This window comes from Pezoporus flaviventris, unplaced genomic scaffold (genome assembly GCF_033815535.1).
Source record: "Pezoporus flaviventris isolate CSIRO_AGI_PZ_B2104156 unplaced genomic scaffold, CSIRO_AGI_Pfla_v1 ptg000025l, whole genome shotgun sequence".
In the NCBI taxonomy this organism is placed as follows: domain Eukaryota; kingdom Metazoa; phylum Chordata; class Aves; order Psittaciformes; family Psittacidae; genus Pezoporus; species Pezoporus flaviventris.
In genome coordinates this window covers 13417887-13437437 of record NW_026892573.1, presented here as the reverse complement: position 1 = coordinate 13437437, position 19551 = coordinate 13417887, and the positions used below count along the sequence as shown (strand labels likewise).

At 38.1% G+C, this 19551-nt stretch overlaps 1 protein-coding gene across 9 annotated transcripts in view; it reads left to right on the top strand.

Moving 5' to 3' along the window:
- FRY (FRY microtubule binding protein) overlaps positions 1-19551 on the top strand; it is a 230202-nt gene that overhangs the window by 71998 nt on the left and 138653 nt on the right. The window lies entirely within an intron of this gene.

The following is a 19551-nucleotide window of genomic DNA, read 5'->3' as shown; positions in this document are numbered from 1 at the left end:
ACAGGCTAGTTTTTTTAAATTCCATGGTAGAAAAAATTGCAAAATCTGCTTAATACAAAGCATGTGTCTAAATACCTGCAAAGAAATGAAAATAACACTGTATTAGATGTGTGACGTGCAAGACTTACCGTTATTAAATGATATCCATAGAAACTGTATTTTTCCAGGTCATCTGTAACCTCAGTAACACTGTAGTGCTTGGTTGAATCTGTTTTTCTACCACAAGTGTGAAGCCACCAGGGAATACTACTGTTACCTAAACAGTATTGCTTATCTGCCCTCCTTCCAGAATATTTAGTGCATATTCATTCAAATCAGTGATCCCACAAGAACTGGAAGAGAATTTGATAGTTTAGTTACCTTTTTGGACTAATGCTAATCAAATACTGAGAAGTGTGGATTGTGACAACACATATTTATTACAACCTAGCCACAGTTTATGACAGAAGAAAAACAAGTCACTTCATGGTATAGAAATCAAATCAGTTCTGGCGTGATTTTTGTAACAGACTACTGTAACTCTAAGAATAAGCAAAACTAGCACTTTAGAATATAAAAATAACTACATTATGGAATTAAATGTAACATTTTAATCTTTTCTTTTTCCTCTCCATTGAAGTATATTGAAAGTACTTCAAAATACCTAAGATATTTCTAGTCTGAAATTAGAAGTCCTTAAGTGAAACTTTGTTTTAGGAAAATGGAAATAGTATGTGGTAATTGCTATTTCTGACATTATTTTAGCTGATAAACAGACTTTCTACTGTATTTGAATAAACAGTAAGAGGAAATAAAATAAATTGACCAGGTTGACTTCAACTTGTTGCCAAGAATTTTATTTTTTTTTCTTCCAGTCTTGAAGGCTATGTTTATAAATCTGCGCTTATCCTTTTTACCTGAAAAACCTCCAGCTTGATAAGAAGACTAGGGAGTTCAAAAGACCTAGGGCTTTCTTCAGCTCTGCTATGTGATGGGTGGAGCAGAGGAAAACACTTCCCTTGCTTGAGAAACTGCTGGGAAGCTTGCACATGCATGCACAGGAACATGTTTTTCAGAAAATAGGTGCTGTGTCTGCATGCCCAAGAGCAGAAGTAAGCTATAAATTATACTGGGGCATTTACCTTGTAGAAAGAGTCTAACATATCTGTTTTAAAAGAAAAATAACATTGGGTCCTACAGTATATATTTTGTTTCAATAGTAATAGTGTTGAGGTGCTGTCCTTGTATGTAGCTGTAAATAACATTTATCCTTCCTGTGCTTTATAGTCCTAGCAAATCAAGGCCTTTCTATTGATCTGTGTTTTGGCTTACACAGGGCATTAACCTTTATTAATAGATTGCCAACGGCACCCATTGCCTATATCATACCAGGAAATATACCCAGTTATTCTACTTGCGATGACCATTTTCTCTGATTTTGCTGTCTAAGGTGTTTAAAAAATTGGCATTCTTGACATGCTGTTACAGAGCACTTGAAGAGGTGTTCACCTAGCATGTTGCTTACATTTTTAGGGTAGAAAACCATCTAAAAAGGCAGGCAATTTGTAGGTGCTGGAGTCAGTTCGTCTTAGGTACCTGTTAAGTACTGTAGTCAGGATGATGCAGTCAGTGGAGTGTTCTCAATGAGCATGCATTCCTAGGGGACAAAAAAGCCAAGTCACAGTCTGGCCTTTGCTTCATCCCTCCAAACTGAAAAACCTCAAAATACTCTTTTGTGCAGCTCCCCAAAAAGACTTTTGCTCTGCACATGTCTATAAGATACCGTGCAAGTCGTGCAGTTCTGGAAAATATTCCTGTAATGTTTCGGAGATGGGATCAGAATTGGGATTCACTAGTATTTTTGATCAGTGCTGCATTAGTCAACAACTGCAAATTCTGCGTTAGTCAAGAACTGTATTAATCATTTGCATTCTTTCTTTTTAAAATTCCTGCTAAAATGGTCATGGTGAGTAGTACTTACCTGGCTCACTAAGGTCAATTAGATTATAAGAATAAAATAGGGCTCACCAAAAGTAGGACAAGAGTCTTTTCCTCAGATTTGTTATGGAAGTATTGCAAAATACTTTTTGCAAATGAATACTTGTAATTAATTCAAAGAATAGCATATTAATACAAATGTTAAGGATTTTAATCTGCTCTTTCCCTAGACTGTTTTTACTTTTTGAATGAATCAGATATTTAGATTTATTCTGATTTTTTTTTAATGCATTTTTAAATTCACAGTTTAAAAACTAATCTGTATAGAAGGTTAAAAACCAAGCTACAAGAAACTTGGAGTATCATCAGTATAAACTGCAGGGAATTCTATAATAAATTCCTTTTTTTCTTTCTTCGCTGTTTCTAGATCAGATCAGCAATTAAGTTTATTGGAGAATAGGATTCTGTAGAAGAATCCAGGCAGCTCAGGTAGATGGCTCACTTGTGTTCTCACAAATCAGCTCTTACAAGGGCTGGTAGAAACTGCGTTTCATTGTCTCCCAGTTACTAGAGAGAGATTTTTAAGGTGTCTTTTTGTATAATTGAGAGTGCACATTTTAGATAGTGAACATTTTAATTTTATTTGCCACTTCTCATAGAATGGACTTATCTTCAGGGCCTTATCTTAAGGATTGCACTTGTTTATCTACTTTAGAATGGCAAGTTGTGGTTGTTTTTTTTTTTTCCCATGGACTTGTATTTAATTCAGACTCAGAATAAGTTTTTTTTGGTATTAGGACTTTGAACTCTTTTGCCCTACCTGTACTTCCCTGTCTTCTTCCAAAGTAGTCACCCTCCGCATCAAAATCCTCCTATTGTCCTCCTCTTCAACTTTGTGCTGTCCAAAGGCCATTGCTCAATCCTCCTACTACACACTGGTCTCTTTTCTGTACTCCTGCATGCCCAGTCCCTGTAGCAGTGGCTAACCACTTGGTGTCTACTAGTGGTGGTAACATAGAGACAGCTTAATCCTGGGGGTACACAGGCACCCACATCAGCTATTGCTCATGTTGCTCAAACACAGAAGCATCCCACAATGGTCCCAGAAGGACCTCTGGCTCCTCTGTGGCTTGCTGGTCACATATGGATCTGAGCACAGTGCTAGCATCAAAACAAGTTGTGTTGTCAGAAGAACATCATCAGGCATCAGAGAAACTTCTCAATGGCCCATATGAAGCCTGAGGGATTGCTGACTGCCAAGATGTCAGCCGTATTCTGTTCTGCTCTTGAAGACGTTTCTACTGTCAGGAACAGAAATGAGTGGAGGACATTTAGTCTTTCATTAAATGAAAGTAATATATTTAGCAATAAAAGTCAGCCTTCTTACAGAGACTATTCATGAAGTCCTGTGTCCATAAGCAATAAAAAGGGAAGGCTGGGGGCAGTTTCTTTGGTAAAAGTCTGCATTATGTCCAAGTTCTGTGGTGCACTGGTTTGATACTCTAATGAGATTGTTTTTTGTGCAGGAAGGTGATAACAGCTGTTTTGCAGGGGGTCACTTATCCGGAGGCAAGCATAGACCTGTTTACATCTGAACACACTAAGTACACCATGCTATCAAGACTTAGTGATTGCAGCAAGATAGCAATGAAGGAAAGAGGCTCCTTCGTGTTTCTGAGTGCCCACTTAAACATCTAACACATTCCCTGAACAAGAACTTGCTCTTCCCTGCCACCTCTCTCATTCCTACTCTTGCAGGCCCAAAGTGAGATGATTTCAAGAAGTGGATGTGCTACAAACTTACCCTGCAGGGAAGGGATCAGTTCTTCCCTGAGGCAAATGGGTGGCCTGCAGTTGGGGAAGGGATGTGGCATATGTCTGAGGTAAGGGCGAGAGCAGGCTGGCGCTGACAGCGAAACAGCAGCCTGGGCTGGTGCCATGCTTGGACCTGTTCCTCTTGCCTGCTAACACACTTGCAGAAAGCTGGTCACTTCCACAGCCTCTGCCTTTGGGGAGCCCTGGGACAGAGGTTAGCATCTGCTCAGGCTTTGGCATACAACTCTGCCTCGAACAAAGGATGATGTTAATCCGAGCTGTCTTGCAGCATGAAGGGAATTGATTGCTCTATCCATTGAGCCAGAAATTAGGGTGCTTAGTGTATTCTTCGGCTCTAAGTAGTCTGTGATTGTCAGCAGAAAAGTGACTTGTTTGATAGTAGTGACTGTTATCTCCCAGGACATTTTTCTTTATATTTGTCTGCAGATCTGATCCTCTGATCCACAAAGCTGTGTAGGAAACACAGAGCAGTGTTTGGGCTGCTTGTGTTATGGTGGTACCCAATTTAGAACTTGCACTTTGACATGTTTCCTTGTAGAAGTAAGGGAAAGTGGAAGTTTTATGACCTAAGAACTCTTAAAAAAAGAATTTTTATTTATTTTGATGTTTGATACTCTGTTCAGGACCTTCCAGAATCATTTCTACCATATTAGGAGGAAAAAAAGGATGAAAGGATCAGAAATGCTTTATTGCAAAACTCAGTTTATTTACAGAATGAGTTTGCTTGTCGTTAAGATGTTTGAATTGTCGTAGTAAAAGTGTACAAATAGTTTGAATGTAATCTTAGTACATAAATTTTTGTGATAAAATTTCAGTCCTAATCTCTAAATTTAAGATAGTCTGTAAATTGGGCATAAACTAGATGTAGATAATCACTGGTAGATATTCCATAAAGTTCCAATAATTTTATATATGGTAAAACCAAAACTCTTCTGTTATACTATTAGTATCCACTCTGAGTGATGAATTTGTTATATCCTGGATTTTATCAAATTACCAGTAGTTTGGTTATTTTTCCAGTATAGCTAGCTACTGTTCAAAATGACCAGGGAAAGAATTAACAGTTTCCTCTATACATTTGATATACTGCTGAATAAGCTGTGTATGTTATTTTTATGTGCATATATATATAAATTGTAAATATATGAAAGGGAATATATGGAAGTATAAAGGAAGTGATAATATACAGGTTACCTATGGTGTATAAAATGTACAAAAATATCCAAAGCTTAGTAATGGAGGATATAACCAAAATTGCTACCTAACATGCCTTTTGTATTTTATTAATTTTTGATGGACTCATTAATAGTTGAAACCCTCTTCTCTGTATGCACTTGTGGATGGTAGGAAGCTGGCTCCACACCTCCAGAATTATGATTGCATGTGTCTGACCAGCTTTATTTTCTGTATTCATTCCTGAGCTTCTAAGCACTTACCAATATAAGTGCTCCAACACTTGCCATGTTAGCCCTTGAGGCTGAATTCCTGTGGGTGTTGAACCCTGACGTACTGAGTGCTGCCTTTGCCTCAGTCTTCACCAGCAAGGTACCTCTGGCCTATCTGACAGGTGCTGGAGTGCCCCTTGATATGGCAGGGGTAAGGTAGAACTTGTGCAAGTCCATAGTGCGGGAGCACAGCCCCTCTTCCTTGCAGGAACTGTTGAGAAGCCTGACAATTCCATACATATTTATGATCTTTTATGTATTGCAAATTACAGTCACATTCAAAACTGAGGGATGGTGAAGTTTTTCTGTTCCTGGTAGGATGGTGAAGTTTTTCTATTCCTAGCAGACAGCAGAGCTTGCTAAAACAAGTGGATAAGTGAAACACATCTGAGAAACGCTGGTTTCCTAGTTTGCTCTCAGCCAAGCAGCAGTGGTTTCACTGACTTGTCAAATGCTGCTTGCTTTCTCCTCTGCGTGAAACACAGGGATCACCAATATTGACGTTTGTGCATGATATCAAGGTCACAGATGCAACTGGTGTTAGAGCTGCCAGAGAGAGTCAGCTCTGTCATGTCCCAGAAAGCAGATTTGGGGGAGCTTTTTAGGGCACTGGTTTGAAGAGAAGTCTGAGCGTTGTTTTGTAAATACTGTGGGATCTCTGTAGTGACAGGTATCACATGTCTCCAAGGGAATGTGTTGCTTGATTAGGTGGCTGTAGCCTTAGAGAAGTTTCACACACACAAAAAATGGGACCCTTTGAGAGACATGCTATACAATCTTTACCCTGAATACTTTCTATGCTTTCAGAAATCTGCTGTCATCAAATGTAGTACTAATCCCTACTAGTAGAGAGGCTGTTGTGGTTTTCACTAGTCAGTGAGGAGGCCAGAAATCGTGACTTGTGTACGGCCAGAATGTAAAGATGTTAGAAGGTTTGGCGTTAGAAAAAGACCAATCAAAAGAATGTAACAGATCTTGACTGTTATAGTTCTTGATTTTAATTATAAAATGATGGGTTTATAATGGTTATAAAAGATGGTTTTAGGTTTATTTTTAAAGGCTTGACTTTGAAAGACTCATTTGCATTCCTTTGAATCCTTAAGTAGTAGTACCTGGCTCAGCACAGAAGTCTGCCAAAGGTATTGTTTTGCAGGAATTCTCCTGTAATTAGGTGATCTTTATACTAACATTTTTTCCTAATTTCTAGCTTTCTAGCTCCTCTGTGTGTAACTTTGAAGAGACTGAACTTGTATGTGGAGTAAATTAAACCTCGAAGAGTGTCTATTTATCTATTTGTTTTGATACAGATTCCCTTGAATAACTTGTTGAATAGAATAAACACAAATTTATTTTTTTTACTGCATTTCTGATTGTCATTTATGAATGTCCTTAAACATCTGGATCAATTTGGCTTTTTAGTCAGAAGGACACCTGGACAGAATTCTAGCCAAAGTTCTTGCTTGAGAAGTGTGCAGAGTAGGTTTCTGCATATATTCACGGAAATATATTGTTGCATGTTATCAGAATGAGATTTATTCTGTGCATATTACAGAGTTGTCAGATGTTGAAAGTAGTCTAAGCTACCTGACATCAGGTTTTGCAATTAATTTCCATGTAACTGGAATTACATTTAGTCTGCTTTCCAATGGAAGCAAAGCTTATACAGTCTGTGTGCCTTTTTTGAACATAGTGACCAAATTAAGAACAATTCAGAGAAGTGCAGAATTCTTAAAGATACCTAAGTCACTACAGAATTTGCAAAATTGCACCCTTAGGTAGTGAAGAGGAAAGTCCATCCGTTGAAAAAATTGCAGCTTCCTGTCTTCTTAGACCTAAGGAAATCCTTGCTGTGACAGCCTTTGTAAATACCCCAGCTGTGAAACAAGCTTCAGTCACACCTTTGAGAGTGTTGCACATAAAACTCATAGTGTTGTTTATTTTGAAATATATTCACGAGATGCAAATTCAGATGCAAGAAAACTGCTGCAAATACCTTGCTTGCAATGGCCTACATTATAATAATATTCTTACAGGTCTTTCCCTCTGGGAGGTTTACAGACTCAAATTCTTTTAGCATTATTTACATTAATATGAAAGATGGAAGTATTACTTCTGTATTGCTATTCCTAGGCAACTTGAAACAGAAATTAACTGAGAAGCACAAGATTACACATGAAACCTGTGTTAGAGCTGGAAATGAAGCCCTATCTTCTATTTCTTTATTGGAAGAACCTTTCTTCCTTCACAGTCTTGGTAGCCAGATGACACATTGTGAATCATGACTCAGCCAGTTATTATTTATAATGAGACTTTTAACTGGTGGTAAGTAGTAATTTTAAAATGGAAATATCCTTGGATTATTTTAAATCCCATGTTGCCAGTGATGCCTTAAATGAGGAGAAAATTACTTAGCTATAATTCTTTTTCTTTGAAGGCAGATGTTAGAAACAAATAATCTCACCACACCCTTTACCTGTGGGCCATCTGAACCAAAACTAGGTGGTTAGTTTGATTTTTGTTCTATTACTCACAGACAGGAGAATGTGGCAGAGCAACGTATATATTCTTTAATGGGATGAGTGCTTGATCAAAAGCAATAACTCTCTGGGAACAAAATTTGGAAAGGATTGCTGTTGAAATACAAAAGTCATTGGGGAATGTAGTAAATTAAGCAATTTAAATGAGCTTGTCCATAGTGAATCTGTAACATTTGTGTCATAAAATTGAAGATGGAAAAATTTTGGAGGGGAAAGTGAAATTAAAAATTTTGATTGCTTTTACTGATTTGTCTGTCATGTATTCAAGCATTAAGGGACAGGACAGGTAAAAGTGCACGTTACAGGGAGCTGCAGACTTCTGTGGCAAGCAAAATAACTGGAATCATTGGAATTACTATTTTAATGAACTTTTAAAACTGTTGATATGTACAGGTTTGAACTTTATAAAAAGATAGATAGAAAAAAGGAGCATGATTGTTGATATGTATGTATTGCTGTGCCTACTCTTTTATGTGAATCCTCTCTTTTCTGTTGCTAGTAATTTTTCCTGAAATGGGGCCAAAGGCATCTTGAAAGGGGTGGATGAAGGGGTAGGGATGGGAGGAGGGATGGGGACAGGGCTGAAATGGCTGGAAGGATAAGCTGAGCAATTGTTGGTGGGCAAGGGGAACAGTGCATGGGAGTCTGGGACTGGAATGAGGAGTCTGAAGTGGGGAGAACACCGCCATGAGGAGACACCAGATTGCAGATACGGAGTAAGAGGAAAGCAGATGGGGAGATGGGGGAGGTGAGAGACAGAGAAATCCCCTCCCAGGCATGGAATGCAGTTCAGGAATCTTGATTTCCATCCTATATCCTTGCTTTATACCAAACATCTCCACCAAAGGGTATATGCCTTCCTTTGCCTTAGTGCCTGGGTTAGGTGACAGAAAATGTTAAATGTTACCAGGTGAGGGGAGCATCAAGTGACTTGTATGTGCTGTTAGGATAACATGGTTAAATGGCTCATTTGGCATCAGATGAATCATACGTCCACTATATTACCTTGCTTCTGAATGCCTGGGTCCAGTGGGGTAATGCAGCACACAGTGGAAAGCGCACAGATATACAAAGACATACTCTTACCAGATTATTATTATTTTTATTATTTCTTGTGATGCAGTAGCAGATAACTTCCTCATGCATTTCTCCTCCACAGTATCACAGTATCACAGTATGCTAGAGATTGGAAGGGACCTCGAAAGATCATCTAGTCCAATCCCCCTGCCGGAGCAGGAACACCTAGATAATGTTACACAGGAATGCGTCCAGGCGGGTTTTGAATGTCTCCAGGGAAGGAGACTCCACAACCTCCCTGGGCAGCCTGTTCCAGTGTTCCGTCACCCTCACTGAGAAGAAGTTTCTTCTCAAGTTTAAGTGGAACCTCTTGTGTTCCAGTTTGTACCCATTACCCCTTGTCCTATCATTGTTTGCCACTGAGTAGAGCCTGGCTCCATCCTCGTGACACTCCCCCTTTATATATTTATAGACACTAATAAGGTCACCCCTCAGTCTCCTCTTCTCCAAACTATAGAGACCCAGCTCCCTCAGTCTTTCCTCATAAGGGAGATGCTCCACTCCCTTAATCATCTTAGTTGCCCTGCACTGGACTCTCTCCAGCAGGTCCCTGTCCTTCTTGAACTGAGGGGCCCAGAACTGGACACAATAGGTAGTATATTAGCCAATAATAAAAGCAAGTCTGTCCCAGGATCTCCCAAGGGAGTATGTCAAACAGATCTTGGGGCTTTTGGCAGAGTTCTCAGCTGAATGAAGAAACAGACCATGTATTTGGGTATTAGTGAATATTTGAGTGTCACTCAGCATACTTTCAAGCATAACCGCTTTAAGAGCAATGTGTTAAAAACTGACATGAGGCACTGTAAAGAAAATATACTTTCCAAAGGTTTGTTGTCACATTAGACTGAGCTAAACAGTTGGGCATGCAGGGATGGAGTCTAGGCTTTATTTTATTTTATGTCCTCATTAGGGATTTGGAAGGAGGTAAATAGCAAGTTGATGACATTAGTGATCATCCTTACATTAGCGTATATAAATATCAGCAAAGGAAAAGGAGGGAAAAAAATAAAAATAAGGGGTTGTTTAGAGTAGAAATCTGAAAATGTACCTGCCATGGGAATCTGTAAATGTCTTTCGAGATAGAATTAATTTTTGAAACATGAAAAATAAGACAGGCTACATTTTTAAACTGTAGTGTAAGGGACAGCTCTTCACCAGGAGAGGCGTAGGGTTGACTGTCTTCTGGACCTGCAGTGAGAGAAGGTCCATGCACATGCATAGCTGCACCTTGGCTAATTCCCAGCATTATTTTGCCCAAAGTGGAAATCCCAGAGAGCTCTGAGAACAGTAGTTAGAATAAGGGGTTTTTATTTATTTGAGGACAAGCAGTAGTTCATCAAGGAGTAACATGGAAGCATCACCCTACTGGCAAGTTCGAGATCTGTTTAAATTTATCATGTGCTTATGATATTAATAGATACTTAGAATGGCTGTCTGCCTAATATTAATACCATTCTTTCTAGTTCACCATAAAGTCTATTATTACTTTATGCAGTCATTTTCCTGTTACAAAAAGAAATCTATTCCCGCAAAGTAATGAGATAGTTTCTGCAAAGTTGCTGCCACGGATTTTTATCAAGCACTTTTCTCAATTAAGAACAAAAGGCTGTATAATATTAGTCAGATCTTCTTGCACAGCTAGCACATATCCCAGATACTTACATACCAAATTTCAACCTTATTGGTAAATTCTCGTAAGCTTGCCTGGCTAGGACGTCATACGTTTTAAGGATTACATTTATATTATGGTAGTATCCTCAGGGCATGACTTCTTGTTATAAAGTTTTAGGTTTTTTATAATTTAAATTCAGAATTGACATTTCAAGTTGATTCAGTTCACAATTATTATGTTGGACATGTTTACCCACTTTACAGAATTAGAGTTTGAAACGTTTGGCTGGAAGGTTAGAATCTATACATTATGCTGAATATTATCTTCAATCATTAAACTTCTGATGACACAAATGATCACTGTTGCCACAAATGTTAATCTTTTTCAGTCTCTTTTTTTCTGTTTTGAATCATACACATCACAAGCTTTGCAGATTCAAATTATAGCTATGGTTTTCCATAAACTATACAAGAACTGGCATGGTGTCATGAAATTCTGATAAATATCTGCATTGATAATTTAAGTAAGGTATACTGAGCAGTATTTTCAGAAGGGTGAGCATTGTCTTGAGGCCTTTTCACTGAAGACATGGGAGTATTTAACTGTTTACATCAGTGGAATTGGAGTTAGATTGATTTCATGTTTTTTTTTAAAAACTCATGAACTATATTTTAAAATTACTCTATTAAGATATTCCACATGAAGTTTTAGACTATACTTTTTTCAAGAAAGAAAATGATCTTTTTACAGACTCATCAAAATGCAATGTATTACAATGTAATACAATTTTGTATACAAAATACAATGCAAATTTGAAAAAAAAAACAGCACATAATACAATTTCCATCAGTCCTTACACCTGATGTTTGTAACTTCATCTATTGTAACTCACTGCTATGGCCTCATCTTTTCTGAAATAATACAGTATTACCGTATAGCTTTCAGCATTTCAGGATTCTTATCCACCTTTATCTTTAAGGATATATTTTAAACTAATTAATTAATTACATTGCATTTATGGTAGAGTTAGCTGCCACAGAATACCTCATTTGGTTGGTTCTGTCTGTGCTTTCCTGTCGGTCAGAGCAAAGTAACTCAGATGAGTTTGTGTCTACTGAGTAGCTAAGATGGCCAAGGGCATACGGGTGTTTGTACCTAAGTCAAACATTATGAGCCAGTGTGTGCATCTCACAGGCATGCCTGAGATCTGCCTAAACACATGAGCCAGGTAATCATGTTTCTTTCAAGAGTGACATTTCTCATCAGTCCTTCCACTTCCTCAGCTATGTTTCATTCTCTGTCATATGTCACATCTGATGCTCAAGTTCTCATCTGCCCAGCAGGTAAAATCTACTGAAGTGGGCCTGTGCACAAAGTGCTGAGTCCTCGAGTTTTCACTGTGCTTCCACCTAAAGAGAGGGTAGGGGGCAGTTAGCCTGGGTCTAGCTGCAGGAGAGCATCCATCCCTGTGGTTTTGGTTAAGTGCCTAGTATATGTGACGGTTATATTTAACATACCCAGGGTCTTTAAAATAATCTGATTAACTGTAATCCTTTCACATTTTCATTTGTCTTATTTAAAGATGCTAAGAAAATGATATGCAACAAATATTACTGTTCAAAATGCAGCATTTGCTGTTGGTTAGAATGATGTAGAAGAAAATAAATTGGTGGAAGTGGGCATTTATTTATTGGTCATTATCCTGGCATCTTTTTATCTCATGTGAAAGACTGATTAGTGGTTTGGTCTGGACTTGGTACATAAACAGCATAACTTGCAATTTATAGCATTTTAAAGTTCCTGTATGGTTTTTTGTGCAGCTGTTTCTTAGCGGTATTATTATCACAAGTATACACTTTGCCAAACCAGCAGTGTCTTTACTAATTGATTAACTAAGTGACAACTACTGATCTAGAGCCATGCTTGTATTTAAGTCACTGTACTTTCAGTTAGAGATTATTTCTTCAGATTTGTCAAACCTTGAACAAGCAGGACATGCGTAATCCTTACCTCCTTACCATTCCGGCCAGTAGCCAGAAAAATGAGTTACTCTCCAAGAAGGTGGGAGATGAGAGGTCAAAATCCTGAGGTTTAAGTAAGCATTCCAGGTGAGTTCGTTAGCCCTCAAGTTGTTACATAAAAAACAGTTACAGCCAAACTGAAAAGGACAGGAGCTGCTTCTTTGCTCTGTTTTGTACATCTGAAGCGGCCCGACAATGTGAAGTCCACGTGGGGATGTATCTAAGGTGGTGCTGGGCCCAGCTGGCTGTTGCGGATAGTGTTCTCAGCTGCTGCGTGACTCACCTGATCATTTGTGTCGGTTTTCTGGTTTCTGTTCCACAGGCCAGGTTTCAGCACCCAACTTCTCAACTGACTTCAGCCCTGAGTGAAAGTGTCTTGGAAATGCCAAGTCCCCGCAATGGCAATGGTCAGTTGAGAACTTACTGCAAATTTCAGTGCCTCTTTCTGTGTGTATATGGAAAGAAATGTCAATCCTGGTGTTTAAATTCCTAATTTATTAACAGCCTTATGTACCATTTAAATTACTTGAAGCTTGTGCTCCATATAGTTTTGTACATGCTTCCCTACTGACAAAGCCATTCATTATCATTGAGTTGCCATGGAGTACTGATCACATGGACCTGGGAATAATAACCCATTATGCTAATATAGCTTGTCATTGTGTTTGATGTGCAGTGATGTCCCATAAGAACAGCTGATGCTTGTAACTAATACAATTTATGGTAAGATCACAGTTTATGGAACAGTGTGGCCAAACACTGCCTACTGTCTTTTCTTTGAATTACGTTTTTGATTCTATATATATTTACAAAATAATTTATACATTTTTTAGGTCAGTATAGTTCTAATTTCTTTCTCCAATGAGAATCAGGGAGTTTTAATAGAACAATTCTGGCCTATCTGCATACTGCTAGAAACATGTTTTTCTTCTGAGCTCGCCTGCTCCCTTGGAGCCTCAACGTTGTGTTATAAAGTTCTCTTTGGGACAGAGGCAGGATAATTTACTGAGTTTGGTGAACTTCTTATATGTCGCAAGAGAAGAAGGAAGACAATTATGTCTAATAGTTGGAATACATAATTCTGTAATGCATAGAGCATTACCACAGCCTTTCTTATACACCCAAGTATGAAACTGAATTTTATTTCAGACTGTGATGTTGTAGAAGGAGCAGGCCTTGAATTTTTGTATTGATTCAGCTTTGTTCTTAGCAGATCAGGCATTTGTTGGAGATCTGTAACATGCACTAAGGTCTGGTTTTAGGCTTTCCAGATTCTCAGGACAGTTCACGTTCATATGCATGTGAACATACTTCCAGTAATAGCATTTCAGCCATGGTTCTTACATGCTTCTCAGACAGTGGAACATGGCTTCCCAGGGGCATATTATTGCACTTCCAGAGAGCTTCACTTTTCTATGCAAGCATTCTCTTAAGGCAAAACACTGGTTTGTATGATTATCACTTCTACTTTATAAGGCATACTTATAAATTATTCTGGCAATGTGTTTTTTCTTTAAAATATTCATTGAAAATCATATCATCCCAATAAGTTGCCTCCACTTCCATGACATCCTGAGGTGTATTCTACAAAACAACCCTTAAAATCAGCTTCTGTTTTAGCAAAGCATAATTGACAAGCAAACCATCATGGCAGGGAATTATTACATAAATCACAAAGATACTCTGGTCACACAAGTTATGTTTGTATCTGGATGTACAAAGAGAAATAAAGTACTGATAGGCATTCAGACTTCTGCTTCTTGATACTGTCAAGATTAGAGATAGAAGAATACTTCTTAGAATGTCTGTGTTGCACTTTACCAATGAAAGATTTTTCTCAGCAATGTTTTCTACTAATGTATTCAGCAAGTCATAAATTACACAACCAGAAAAAAACATTGTGTCATCCAGTCTGTTCTCCTCATAGGGCAGGCTTTATGCCTTCTCTGAATTGATTTCTGTTTGAACCAAAGCATGTCGTAAAAAATCTCAATTTAAACTTACCACTAATGGAAGAATCAGCACCAGCCTTAGCAGCATTCTGGTAGTTAATTTCCTTCCTTTTGTATTTAACTTCTTTAATGCATTTGTCTCGTTTAAAATTCCAGACAATGAACATTTCTGAATGAAGAGCTGTCTGTTAGCAAATTTCTGTTTCTCATGTTCATGCTGAGCAGGCATGGAATTCATTTCTCGTAACTTTCAGATACTAACTCTGTCATAGTCAAGCCTGGCTTTCCTGATAGCCAGTGGAGACAAATATGCACTTTAGGGTACAGTTCAGATGAGCTTCTGTAGACATGTTTATGAGGAGGTAATGAATCGCACCTTGGAAGTGCCTTAATACCTGTGTTGTCTTAAAAGGCAACTTGGGTTCAGTGGCTGCACGTTTTTCAAGTAGGTATTATAGGTGCAATAGGTGCAAATTCCTGTCATTAGAGGATATGATTAAAAGACCCTGTAACTTTCTCATGGTCAAACTAAACTAAGTTTTAAGGCAAGTTTTACAGTCATTATGTGGTTGCCTTTGCTGACTGTTCTCTAGTTCATCAGCATCTTTCTCAAGTTGCAGACACCAGAATGGGACTGAGCATCCAGCAATGTTGCAGAGACACTGGCAGTGATGCATTAGAGCTTGCCTGCTTTTGCTTTTGTTTATCCTGCTTGAAAAGGCTCTCCATAGCTCTTCAGGTCACAAGAATAGCAGCCTGTTTTCAGTATATTAGTCATCCTGGTCTCAGGCCTTTTTTCACCACCAGTGCTTCACAGGAATAGAAAGCATGATTCTGTTTGTGTGGTGAGTGTTCTTTGTCTCTGGCTATGCACTTCTTCATAGGTTAGAATTAATATCTCACATATTCTTTGCTTACATTTAGTTTTCAAAATGCTGTTCAAAGTAGAGGGACCTTTTTGCTATTTTTTTTTTCTGTCAAATGCTCTTAATTTATGTTTTGCCTGTAAAACTTATAGAATTTTTTTTTTTCCATGTCATTGATAGTAAGGGTAAACAGTACAGGACCAAGAACTGGTCTCTGTACCTCCACTAGAAATACATTCATTAGAGGATGAATCTCCCTTAACCCATTTTAAGAAGTATCTGTCAGCTAGCTTTTAATCTATTTTTGTTGTGAACGTTATTTTTTTGGTTCTCATTTTACAGTTTGGTAAGATACCAGTCCAGCTGCCAAACAGAAATATAAGACTACACTTTTAACCTTATTAACCAAATTTATAGTCTCATAAAAAGATAGAGTTTGTTTAATAAAATCTACTTTCCATAAATCTATGCTTACAGTGTTATACCAGGTATACTTTGGTTCTTTGTTAATCAAATGCAGCCATTCCGGGATGAGTATCAGGTGTTGTGGTTGCCTGGATTGTCCTTGCTCACACTTTAAGATAAGATCACTTTAACATGATAAAATACTAGTTTTGTCAGGAATACTGAATTTTCCTTTGAATATCTGGTAAAGGAAATTTTTTTATTATTTACAGATGTAGTTAGGCTTTCCAGTTTTTCTAAGAAATTATTTTGTTTTCTCCATGTTTAAACTGTTTATTTGGAAAATCCAATGTTAATCTTAGGATTCTGTCTTTATTTTTATAATTAAATGATGCAGAGTTTTAACTTTACAGGTACATGTTCCTCTCCAAACTTAATAGCATATTTCTGGCAGTCACTTACTCCAAAACATTTAGATATTTCAATATATGGATGCAGTTTTTTGTCATGGCCCACTGACCAGCATGAGAGCAATGTCCTGTCCATGTTGTGTTTGATATTTGCAACTGTCTGGTCATGCAGAATGTCCCTTGGACAGCAGCTAAATGACATAGGCTTCACTCATCTATTCAAGTGAAAATTTTTTGGTAGGCATCTGTACTCAAGCCAAACTTTCAAAAACCTTCACTGAGCTCATGTGGATAGCAAAACTCATTATCTTGTCCCTGCTGGTTTTGTATTTCAGAGTCACCATGAGAAATATTTATCTCCTGGAGTCTGAGTCTAGCAAAGCTAGGTTTGTGGCTAAGAAATAAGTGAACTCCAGTTTCAAAGAAGGAGTTGTTAGTGTAATGTTAATAAAGGGTTATTAGGTACTACAGTCTCATAATGGCTGGTGGCTAATAAAAGATGAAACAGCATGTGTTGGGTTCTCTTCAAGCAAAAAGGACAAGTAGTGTTTAATTGAGCATAGAAGACAGACACTGTTGTGAGTGTGCTGCTGCATCCATTAATAAATAATAAGAATAATGATTCAATCAGACATAGAGTAAGGGATTGATAATGATAATTATTAATCCAGACGTTAGCAGCAAACATTTTTTTCTCATTTTTCTTCGTATAGATGTTACTTTCTATGCTTCAATGTAGAGGGAAACATGAATGAATGTCTAACTTATCCTCATATTAGTTTTTATTCACAGAAATCTCTCCCATGGTTTCATCATAGAAAGCTTCACAAAATTTAGTAAGTCTTCTTGGTCTGTGAAGGTTAAACTTGCCAGTTCACAGTGCCAGCTTGTGGCTTCGTTTACTCCTGGTATTGTTCCATTTTCCACTCACACGAGCAAGGGTATGTATCCTAACCAGTACATGCTGAAATGCACCACAATGCTCTTCAGTCTCTACGAAATGCTCTTTGAGAGTCTACAAACTTAGGAAAGTCATCTCTTACAACCTTGGATGCGTATCTTTGTTGTTAGTTCTCCTTTGGTAATCTCTGACAAGTGATATGTACCTCCAGAAAGTGATTTATTCTGTTTTAAGATAAGCATCTAAGAAGGGTATGATGAATCACCTAGGAATGTCCAATCTAGATGGCTACATTAAATTCGATATTTGGCCTGTAGGTGTCTAAGTTTGAACCTTCTCCTAAAAGGCAGCCATTGCACAGATGAGGTGCATCATAAGATGAGGTCAAGAGAGCAACTACAGTTTTGAAAATTTTTCTTCAATATAACGCTGCACTTTGAATCATAGAATCAGCTAGATTTGAAAAGACTTTTAAGATCATCACATCCAGATGTAAACAGACAGAAGCAAAGCAAACCAAGGAATTCATTCACCACTTCTCATCACCAGGTATTCAGCCATCTCCAGGACAGCAGGGCTCCATCATGCATAATGCTTACTTGGGAAGACGACTGCCGATATTTCAAATGTCCCCTGCTTCCTTCTTCTTCCTCAGCTTTACGTGCTGAACATGACGCCTTTGCTCAGTTGGGGTCACTTGTCCTGGATGTGTCCCAACTTCTTGTGCACCCCCAGCTCGCTTGCTGGTGGGGTGATGTAAGGAGCAGAAGAGGCCTTGGCTCTGTGTAAGCACTGCTCAGCAACAGCTAAAACATCCCTGAATTATCAGCACTATTTCCAGCACAAATCCAAAACATAGCCCATACCAGCTACTGTGAAGTGAATTAACTCTACTCAGCCAAAACCAGCATAGTAGGGAAGGAAGATGTGGGTCACATCCTCCCTGTTTGCTGGTCCCTCTTTTGGAAGTAACTATTACTTCTCTTTTGGGACCTTTTAACCTTGTGCTTCCTCGGCACTTTCCTAGGTTCCCTAAAAATAATTCTTCTGCTAACACCCATCAACCACAAAATGACAGGAATATCTTCATCTACCTGTTTCTGTGGAGGAAAGCAACCCCAAGAAAACATCTGTCTAAAAATCTTACAGGAAACTATTTTCTGATTGAATGAAACCAAAGTGCAGGGTAGCTTTTTCCTTAGTACATAAAAAAGTGTAAAAGAAGAGTATGAACATCTTTGCTTAAAATAAAATACTTTTTAAGTGCTATTTGAGCTCAAAGAAATTCTGTTTCAGAAATAAAACTTTTCAATGTTGTAATTAAAAAAAAAACACACCCAAACAAGCAGTTAATTTACTCATCTGGAAAAGATGATCTGAATGTATCTTCTCACATTTATTTGGGATTTTTTACTTTTGAAATAACTGGAAAAGATAACAAAACTTTTGAAGTTATATAGGAAAGATACCAAGATTTTGAAAGTATATTGTTAATCTCAAGTCAGCCTTCAAAGAAGCAGCATGTTATTACCATATAAAACACAGAAACTGAGAAGTATTTATGTTTTATTTGGATACCAGAAGCAACACAGAGATTTCCTTTAGTGAGAAGTCACTCCCAAACAGAGCACTTAAATGGCAGTTGACAGTTGTTTTGGGGTTGTTCACAAGGTTAATTAGCTTTTTTTTTTTTTTCCAGTCTTTAATCTCATAATAAACCAAGCAAATTCCAAAATCAGCACAGCTGATAGTATTTGTTACATGTCTAGATTCCCACATATCTTCAGAACGGTGGCATAAGTAAACAAGAAGTAATGATCTAGAGGAAAGGGAGTAGAAAAATAAATGGTGAGGAAAGAAAATGGACAGGGAGGAGAATTGCTTTTCTGCCTCAGATGTCTTGTAAGGACCTGAGATAAGAACCTAGCAAACATTGTTAAGCTGCTCAACCCCTGCCCTGCAATTTAGGAGAAAAAAAGAGGGAAAGTCTATATCTTATGGGATCATAATTACTAGGAGCTTTGCCAAGTCAGTGAAAAAATCTTTAGAAAGTGGATGGACTTACATGACAGGATTTCCTGTTTGTTTGTTTGTTTTAGCAGTCATCGGTCTTGAATCCCTCTGCATTTGGAGAAACAATCTCTCGCAAGAGGAAAAAATGCGTTCTACCCATGGCTTTCCTCTGTGAGGTCTCGTATCAATTACCTTTCTCTTGCACAGAATTGCAGTGCGTATCTGAGGATTATGAAGCTTAGCACCTACCCGCCAGCAGCTAGGATTTGAGGGCCAGAAGGTTGCTAGTGGCTAATAAAGCCAAACCAACAGTTTTAACCTTTTGGAGGTACTAGGCTGAGCAAGATTCTTCGCTTCAAAGCCACTAGGCACTTAACCACATCCATCTCAAATAAAACCTGACAGTGTGAGGACCATTTTCCTGTTCTAATGTTTCCCTGAGCTCAGGCAAAGATATCTGTATTAAACTGGTTATTTCCTAATGCAGTTCATCTCTAAAGGTGTCTGTTTCATAAGCTTCTCTGAGTGAAATAAGCATTTGAGCTCTTTGTACACGTGC